The sequence below is a fragment of the Pinus tabuliformis genome, chromosome 8 (genome assembly GCF_031772625.1).
Source record: "Pinus tabuliformis cultivar Carrire ecotype Pingquan chromosome 8, CPIR1, whole genome shotgun sequence".
Lineage (NCBI taxonomy): Eukaryota > Viridiplantae > Streptophyta > Pinopsida > Pinales > Pinaceae > Pinus > Pinus tabuliformis.
The window spans coordinates 1,701,705,901-1,701,716,464 of record NC_142294.1 but is presented as its reverse complement, the minus strand read 5'-3'; positions in this window follow the sequence as shown (position 1 = coordinate 1,701,716,464).

Here is a 10,564-nt window from a genome sequence, read left to right as displayed (position 1 = left end):
CAAAAGATTGTTGTACGAAATATTGTTGATCATGGACATCCATTGATTTGTCATGGATGGTTGGGACAGCTCGAGGGTTTCTTTGGCATGGACGAGATCAAGTTGATCGAGATGGCTTCATGTAATGGACTTCAAATTGGCAGGCTAAAGTCTTCATTGGATCGTGATGTTGCATATCCGAGATTGTGATGCAGGAGCATGAGACTTGGAGGGAAAAAAAACTTCAAACTTATCCCAAAAATACAAAAAAAAAACTACAAGAAAAGGAGTGGGATTATTTAGCCATCAATTTCCATGCTTTTCTAGTTTAACATAGAGATAGAATCTAGGGATAAATCATGATGTAATAAATGTTAAATAGTTAAGCCATAGTGGAGGTTCTCGAGGAGAGTACTTCGCTGAACTGATAGGATTAGTTAAGCATACTGGAGATTCTCGAGGAGGATGTCTTGCAGAACTGATAGTTGCAATAAATTAAGCCTCTATTTTAGGATTTGGTTGTTAGCACGAACTAGTATATATGTAAGTTTGATGTTATTGTAAAGGGATTTTGACCGCATGCTCTTATCATATATTTCTCAAAGGAAGAGAGGATTTCCCTGTGTATTGGTCGATCCCGAAGGCGTGGTGACCTCCGAAAACCTTTCTGTGCATTTGAACTTGTATTTTCCTGTTAAACTGGTATTTATGCATGTATTCGGCTTCGTTTTCCCTTTTGAGTCTTTATAATAGTGATTTGGCCTTATTTTCCAACTAATACTTCGATTTAAGCCTATTGGAGTGGTTTTCCTTTATATCGACATGCCCTATTTCCCTTATATGCATTGTTGAGTTCAGCAGGTGGAAACTCTAGTTTACACTGGAAAACCGTGGAAAACTTAGTCAAAATCAAGTTCTAGACTTGAAATTCTATTAAGTGTGGTCGATACCCTTATCGAGTCTGCAACCAATATCGCATCGCAATGTTGGAGGGGGGAGGGACTAGCCCTCCAAAGCGCCGACGTCCGAAGTGCGACTTTCGGATCCGAAACAATATAAATGAGGCTTTAATAACCTATCGGGTCTGCAACTTATCACATTCGCAAGTCTTTAAGTGGAGGAAGTCTAGCAAGGAGACATTGGAATCACCAACTGCAATTGTCGATAACTCCACGTGTTATCGTATCGGAAGGACCGTTATGTTATGTTTCGTTCCATAGGAACTATCGATAGTGTTATTCCATTTGTTTGAATAAAGCGCCGCTGATAGTATATTTGTATATTAATGCTCTCCTTTGTAAAAATCCCACTAATAGTGTAATTGCTTGTGAAATAGCACTACGACCATTAACCCCGTCGATAGGGTATTTCCACGGGTAATCTCTTTATGGTAGTGTGGAGTCGCTGATAGTGTATTTTATGCACAATTGCATTAATTCCACTCAAAAGCCCACCGATAGTTTATTTTATGCACAATGGCGTTAATTCCACTCAAAATCCCTCCGATAGTGTATTTTGTAATTCCCATGGAATTACAGTTCTGATAGAGGGAAAGAGGCTCTATTGTGTAAACTATTCCTGATAACAAGAGTTGGGGCGATTAAAGGAAAGGGATTGGTAATAGTGGCTAAAAGGGGGGAAATTATGAAACAGTCAATCTAAGAATAGATGACTGATACTCCAGTTAGGATTGAAGAAGGGTTTCAGCCAAAATTAGAGGAAATTATATCAGTACTAGGGCATTTTTCAATATCACCAGCACCCAGGCTACCATTAGTGGTATCAGAGCAACCTTTTAACACTAAATTGAATCTCAGAAAAAGGAGAAGGAAAGTTAATATGGCTTTCAAAGTTGGAAGAGGATGAGGACGTGGTGGAAGAGGTCGACCAGTTGCAAATGATGAAGTGATGGAATCTATGCACCAGATGCAGGCTAGATTAGAGGCATTAGCAGTAGAGAGAAATATAGATGATGGGGATATTAGTGAGCCTGAGGTTGAAGCTAAAGGAGAGGAGGAAACTGTAGCAGTTACTCCTCAGATGAGATTCTTCCAGTCAGTGTTGAGATCCACAACTAGGCCAAAGACTAAGGTTTCAATATATGAAGGATGATTGAATCCAAAAGAATTGATAGAATGGATCAATGGCATGGAGAAATTCTTTGACTATGAAGAAACAGAAAATGAGAAGAAAGTAAAGTTTGTTGTCACCAAGCTAAAAGGACATGCAGTGCTTTGGTGGGATGGAGTGTAGGCATAAAGAAAGAGACTTGGCAAGAAAATTATCAAAAATTAGAGTAGGATGGTAGCAAATCTAAGAGGTAAGTTCCTACCAAGTAATTATCAGCAAACCTTGTTCAGACAGATGCACAATCTTAGATAGAGGTCTATGACAGTGAAAGAATACACAGAGGAATTCTATAAGGTAAGCATAAGAGCTGGATAAACTCAGGATACAGATGAGAAGGTGGCTATATATGTGAATTGTCTTAGGATGGACATTCAAGATGAGATGTGTATTGTCTCCTAAAACAGTAGAGGAAGCTTATCAGATGGTATTGAAAGCTGAAGAAAAACTCATGAGGAAGTAGTCTACCAGAGGGAGAGGTACTTTCCGAGGAAGGGGAAGTCAAGGTGGTAAAGGAAGATCTGCAGCACCTAAAGATGGACCTAGCAGCAGCTCAACCCAGCATGCAACCATAGGAGGTGATGCAAGTGGCAGAGGGAGTTTTTCTAGAGGAAGATAAGGTAGAGGAAGAGGAAGAGAAGTAAGATGTTACAGATGTAACAAACTGGGACACAGACCTTTTGAGTGCCTAGAGAATGCAAGAACAAGCCATAGGAATGCAATTGTTGCTCAAATTAAGGGAGAAGCAATAGCAGCAGCAGTGACAGAAGAAGAAAATATAACAGAGAGAGGAGAATCTTTGGCAATCAATAAAGTTTTGCTCAAGCCAGCAAAGGAGATAGTTGAACCATCATAAAGAAATACTTTGTTCAAAACAGTGTGTAAGGTTCAAGGGAAAAGTTGTCAGATAATCATTGATAGTGGCAGCACTAATAATTTGGTCTCTACATAAGTGGTGGAGAAATTGAAGCTGAAGACAATGAAACATCCAACACCTTACAAGGTGTCATGGTTATAAAAGGGACATCAGTTGTTAGTGAATGAACAGTGTGAAGTGGAGTTGCAGTTGCGAAAATATAAAGACAAAATTGTATGTGATGTGATGCCAATGGATGTGTGTCACATATTTCTTGGAAGACCTTGGCAATATGACAGAGGAGTTCTACATGATGGGAAAAGAAACACCTACAAGTTTGGTAAATATGGTGTCAATCATACGTTGTTTCCTATGGGAGAAGAAGATGCATCAGGAAAGAAAATTGATCCAAAAACTCTGTTACTAGGAGGAAAGGAATACTTGCAGCAAATTGAAGAGAATGAGGTAAATTTTGATGTAATTTGCAAGCCCAAGGTAATAATGAATTCTACGAAAGTTTTTGATTTACCCATTGAAATTCAAGAAATGTTAGACAACTATTGTGATATCATTGTTGATGATTTTCCTAATGAGTTACCACCCATTAGAAGAATCAGCCATCATATAGATTTGATTCCTATAGAAAATCTACCTAACAAAGAAGCTTACAGAACGACTCCTATAGAAAATGAAGAGGTTAGGAAGCAGGTTCAGGAACTGCTTGACAAAGGACTGATCAGAGAAAGCTTGAGCCTTGTGCAGTACTAACAGTGTTGAGTCCAAAGAAAGATAGAGGATGGAGAATGTGTATTGATTCAAGAGCCATCAATAAAATCACAATCAGGTACAAATTTATTTTACCTAGAATTTATGATTTAATGGATTGGTTGAGTGGGGAAAGCTATTTTACAAAACTAGATCTTAAAAGTGGGTATCATCAGATAAGGATAAGAGAAGGGGATGAGTGGAAAATTTCCTTTAAGACAAATGAGGAATTGTATGAGCGGAGAGTAACGCCTTTTGGGTTGTCAAATGCACCAAGTATGTTTATTAGACTCATGAATGAAGTTCTTAAAGAGTTTCTTGGTAAATTTGTAATAGTATATCTAGATGATATATTAGTTTATAGCAGGTCTAAGGAGGAGCACATGAGACATCTGAATTATGTCTTACAAAGGTTACAACGGGGGAAATTATTGTTGAATTTGAAGAAGTGTTCATTCATGAAAGAGGATTTAGTGTATTTGGGTTTTGTTATTTCTGCTGAAGGGTTGAAGATGGATCCAAAAAAGATCAAGGCAATCATGGAGTGGCCTTCACCTAAAAGTTTTTTTGAGGTAAGAAGTTTTCATGGTCTTTCTAGTTTTTATAGGAAATTCATAAAGAATTTTAGTAAGATCAATCCTCCTATTATTGAGACCATAAACAAGGATAACCAACCATTTAGATGGACTGCTAAAGCAGAAAAGAATTTTCAGTTGTTGAAGAAGAAAATCATTGAAAAACCTATTTTGGTTCTACCTGATTTTAGTAAGCCTTTCCAAGTGAAATGTGATGCCAGCGGAGAAGCTATTGGAGGTGTTTTAAGTCAGGAAGACAGACCTATAGCTTATTTTAGTGAAAAGTCAAATGATTCAAAGAAGAAGTATTCTTCTTATGATAAAGAGTTCTATGTAGTTGTGTAGTCATTGAAGAAATGGAGACATTATCTGATGTCAAAGGAGTTCATACTTTATTCAGATAACCATGCACTATAGTATATTATGCAACAGCCAAAACTTAGCAAGAAACATGCTAAATGGGTAGAGTATCTTCAAAGTTTCAATTTTGTCTTGAAGCACATAAATGGCCAATCAAATAAAGTTGCAAATGCCTTAAGCAAGAGAAATGTATTACTTCAAGAGAGTCAAATTCAAGTGTTGGGTTTTGAATTTCTTAAAGAATTATATGAAACAAATTCAGATTTTAAAGAGGCATTTGAAGCTTGTAAGAATCTTGTTTTGATGGATAGGAATAAATGGTTGGATTATTTCTTACAAGATGGACTTTTTTTTAAGAGAAATCAGTTGTGCATACCAAATTGTTCTATGAGGGAGAACTTAATCAAAGAGAAACATAGTGGCGGGCTTGCAGAACATTTTGATATAGCAAAGACTTATGAATAGTTGAACAAATTTTATTTCTAGCCGAAAATGAGATCTGAAGTTCCATTACACAGGTTTGTATGTTCCATTACCAATTCCAGATAGGCCTTGGGATATGGTAAGTATGGATTTTGTTTTGGGCTTACTAAAGACTCAAAGAGGGAATGATTCAATTTTTGTTGTAGTGGACCTATTTTCAAAAATGGCACATTTTATTCCATGTTATAAAACTAGTGATGCTACTCACATTGCTAATTTGTTTTTCAAGGAGATTGTAAGATTGCATGGGTTTCCTAAGAGTATTGTCTCAAACATAGATTACAAATTTATTGTACATTTTTGGAGGACATTATGGAAGAATTTGGGAACTAAACTAATTTTCAGTTCTGCCTATCATCCACAGGCCGATGGATAGACTGAAGTTGTGAACAGGAGTTTGGGAAATCTTTTAAGGAGTCTTACTGCAGAAAATCCAAAGCAATGGGATCGAGTATTGGCACAAGCTGAATATGCATATAATGACTCACTTGACAGGACTACAGGATAGAGTACATTCCATATAGTCTATGGAATGCATCCAAGAGGAGTATCTGAGTTAAGAAACTTGGGAAAAGATGAAATGAGAAGTGCAGAGGGAAAATATTTTTCTTCAGAAATGCAAGCAATACATGAACAATTGAAACAACAACTACAGCATAGCAACATCAAGTACAAAACCAGAGCATACATGAGAAGAAGAGAGGTGAACTTTGAAGTTGGAGATTTGGTTTTAGCACACCTAAGAAAGGAACGGTTTCCAAAGAGGGAGTATAAAAAATTAAAGTTCAAGAAAATTGGACCATGCAGAATGTTAAGGAAGTTTTCTACAAATGCATATGAAATTGAATTACCCCCTAATGTTGGAATATCTCCAATTTTCAATGTTGCTGACCAGTATAAGTATGAAGGTGAAACTGCAGATGATACAGAAGAAGATCTGAAGACACAAGAAATTGAATGGGTAAAACAGTACCTACAAAAAAAGCATTATAGCCAGAAAGGATTTTGGACAAGAAAGTGTTCAAGAAAACCAGAGGATAGGAGTACTTTCAGTATTTAGTCAAATGGAAAGATTAGCCAATTGTTGAAGCTACTTGGGTAACAGAAAGCATGCTACAGAAGTTGGGCAATTTTTTAGAAGAGCTTATGGACAGGAGCCCATGAAGAATTTTGTCCTCAGGAGTCTGATGCAAGAGCATGAGACTTGGAGGGAAAAAAACTTCAAACTTATTCCAAAAATACAAAAAAATCTACAAGCAAAGGAGTGGGATCCTTTAGCCATCAATTTCCATGTTTTTCTAGTTTAACATAGAGATAGAATCTAGGGATAAATCATGATGTAATAAATGTTAAATAGTTAATCCATAGTGGAGGTTCTCGAGGAGAATACCTTGCTGAACATATAGGATTAGTTAAGCATAGTGGAGATTTTCGAGGAGGATGTCTCGCAGAACTGATAGTTGCAATAAATTGAGCCTCTGTTTTAGGATCTGGTTGTTAGCACGAACCAGTATATATGTAAGTTTGATGTTATTGTAAAGGGATTTTGACCTTATGCTTTTATCGCATATTTCTCAAAGGAAGAGGGGATTTCTCTGTGTATTGGTCGACCCCGAAGGTGTGGTGACCTCCGAAAACTTTTCTATGCATCTGAACTTGTATTTGCCTGTTAAACTAGTATTTATGCGTGTATTCAACTTCGTTTTCCCTTCTGAGTCTTTATAATAGTGATTTGGCCTTATTTTCCAACTAATACATTGATTTAAGCCTGTTGGAGTGGGTTTTCTTTATATCAGCATGCCTTGTTTCCCTTATATGCATTGTTGAGTTTCGCAGGCAGAAACTCTAGTTTACACTGGAAAACCATGGAAAACTTAGTCTGAATCAAGTTCCAGACTTGAAATTCTATTAAGTGTGGTCGATATCCTTATAAGGTCTGCAACCAATATTGCATTGTAGTGTTGGAGCGGGGAGGGACTAGCCCTTCGAAGCGTTGACGTCCGAAGTGCGACTTTTGGATCCGAAACAATATAAAGGAGGCTTTAATAACCTATCAGGTCTGCGGCTTATCGCATTCGCAAGTCTTTAACTAGAGGAAGTCTGGCAAGGAGACATTGGAATCACCGACTACGATTGTCGATAACTCCATGTGTTATCGCATTGGAAGAACTGTTATGTTATGTTCTGTTCCATAGGAACTGCCGATAGCGATTGCGATAGTGTTATTCCATTTTTTTGAATAAAGCACCGCCGATAGTGGATTTGTATATTAATGCTCTCCTTTGTAAAACCCCTGTCGATTGTGTAATTTCTTGTGAAATAGCACTATGACCATTAACCCCGCCAATAGTGTATTTCCACGGGTAATCACTTTATGGTAGTGTGGAGTCGCCGATAGTGTATTTTATGCACAATAGTGTTAATTCCACTCAAAATCCCACCCATAGTGTATTTTGTAATTCCCATGGAATTACAGTGCCGATAGAGGGAAAGAGGCTCTATTGTGTTGTTGGGTGTGGAGCCTGATTATCTTCTATATTCAAAGGTATGGCCACATTGGACCCCAGTTCAAAATGTGGCGGGAACGCCGCCCGAAAAATATTCGCTACAGGGCTGCTCTAAAAAATATAGTAATTTCTAGTCAATCTGGGTCGTTCATTAGGCAAATATCTAACGATAGAAGTTATGTTTAATTTAGGGTTTTTTGCCCTAGAAGGCAACACTTCACTATATATGAGGGAATTGTATTGCGCCTATGTAGATCTGTATTCTGAGTGAGAAAGAGAGAGGAGATTGAGAGCGAAGAGGGCGTTACAGCGGATCTGCTGTAGGTTGTATCTCTTCAGTTTGTTGGATAATATAAAAGGAAGGATTGGTTGTTTCTCCGTGGACGTAGTCCAAACTAGGTGAACCATGTATATCTGTGTCTCTCTTGTTTTATGCGTTTTCTGTGTTTATATTTCTGCAATATTTTATGTGTTCCATTGCTCCATAATATATAATTTTCTAACAACTGGTATCAGAGCCGAAGGTCTTTTTTTGGCTGACAAACTCGCAGGAGAGAAGGATTCCTGGTTCGAGTGGGAGCAATGGTGGAAGATGGTAAGTTTAGGGTTGAGAAATTTAATGGCCAAAACTTCTCGCTGTGGAAGATGCAGATGGAATATTATTTGTATCATAAAGATCTATACCTACCATTGGGCAAAAAAGCAAAGATGCCAACGGGTATGACAGATGAAGAATGGAACCTTCTCGATAGAAAGGCACTCGGAACAGTACGATTGTGCCTCGCAGCGTTGGTCGCCTTCAACATTTCGAAGGAAACAACAACAGAGGGTTTTATTAAGGCATTGGCGAAACTATATCAAAAACCCTCGGCCTCAAATAAGGTATTTCTTATGAAGCGTTTATTTAAGATGAAGATGTCGGAAGGTGGATCTGATGCAGACCATTTAAATGATTTTAATACTATTACAAGTCAGTTAAGTTCTGTAGGGGTAAATTTTGATGATGAAGTTAGAGCTCTGTTATTCTTGTGCTCATTACCGGAAACTTGGAATGGTTTAGTAATGGCCATTAGTAACTCTATTTTTGGATCTAGTACTTTAAAGTTTCATGATGTTGTCGGTGCTATCCTTAGTGAGGAAATGCGATGGAAAAGCTCCAATGAGACATTGGGTAATGCTTTGAGTGTAGAGTCTAGGGGAAGAAAAATGGAAAGAGGAAAGAGCTTAGGATATCACAGTAAATCAAGGAAAGTAAGATCCAAGTCCAGATCAGGGATAGTCTACTGGAAATGTGGAAAGAAACGACACCTAAAGAAAGACTGTAGATCTCGGAAGGGAAAAGAAGGAGATGCACAGCAAGAAAAAAATCATGAAGCAAATGTGACAGGTGAGGTGTTACAAGATGCTTTGATTCTTTCTTTCAAAAATATTACTAATTCCTGGGCGGTAGATTCAGGGGCTTCATTCCATGCCACACCTGATACGAAATACTTTCATGACTATGTTCAAGGAGATTTTGGACAAGTCCGTTTGGGTGATGATAAACCCTGTAAAATTGTTGGAATGGGTAAGGTTCTTGTAAAACAGCAGAATGGAAACCAATGGCTACTAAATGAGGTAAGGCATGCTCCAGATCTAAAGAAAAATCTGATTTCAACAGGGCAGTTAGGCGGTGAAGGTTGTGTGACAACTTTCACAGATAAAGCTTGGAAGGTCACCAAAGGATCTCTGGTAATAGCAAAAGGTGAAAAGGTTGGTACATTGTATTTATGCAATGGTATTTCTAACTCTGTTAATGCTTTAACTTCCAAAGGAGCAGATGCAGCATTATGGCATCATAGGCTCGGACACATGAGTGAGAAGCGGATGAAGGTCCTTCACTCAAAGAATTTGTTGCCAGGTTTGAAGAATGTTGATTTGGACTTCTATGAGAATTGCATTTATGGAAAACAGAAGAGAGTTAGATTTCTCAGAGTTGGGAAAGAAAAGAAGAGTGAAAAATTAGAGCTTGTGCATACAGATGTATGGGGACCTAATCAGGTATCATCTCTCAGTGGCTCTCATTATTATGTTACTTTTATTAATGATGCAACTAGAAAAACTTGGATGTCTGATGTATTTGATACTTTCAAGAAATGGAAAGCTTTGGTTGAGATTGAGACAGGAAAGAAATTGAAGTGTCTCAGATCAGACAATGGAGGTGAATATTACAGCAACAAGTTTGATAGGTACTGTTCAGAGCATGGAATTCGCAGAGAGAAGACAGATCCAAGAGCACTACAAGAAAATGGTGTGTCAGAAAGGATGAACAGAACAATCATGGAGCGTGCAAGGTGCATGAGATTGCATGCAAGATTGCCTTTACAATTTTGGGCAGATGTTGTAGATACTATTGTTTATCTAATAAACAGAGGGCCTTCAAGTTCCTTGGATGGTGGTGTTCCAGAGGAAGCATAGACAGGTAAAAAGGTAAACTACTCCTTTTTAAAGCCTTTTGGTTGTGAGGCCTTTGTCCATATTAATAAAGAAAATAGAACAAATCTTGAGGAAAAATCAAAGAAATGTACCTTTATTGGATATGGTGTTAATGATTTTGGTTATCGCTTATATGACTATGAAAATCACAAAATCATTAGGAGCAAAGATGTAATATTCAATGAAAAGGTATTGTATAAGAATCAGTTGCAGGAAAAGAAACAGGAAAAAGAAAACAAGGAATACACAGTTCTTGACGAGATCACTGAAAAAGTAAAGGTGTCTGAAAATAATAATAATCAACAACCACAACAATAGCAACCACTACAACAACAACAGGAACCCCAAGCACCTAAAAGTGGTGTTAGAAGATCTACCAGGATAAGTAGACCCCTGAACGATACTCCCCTTCATTATATTATTTATTGTTGACTGAT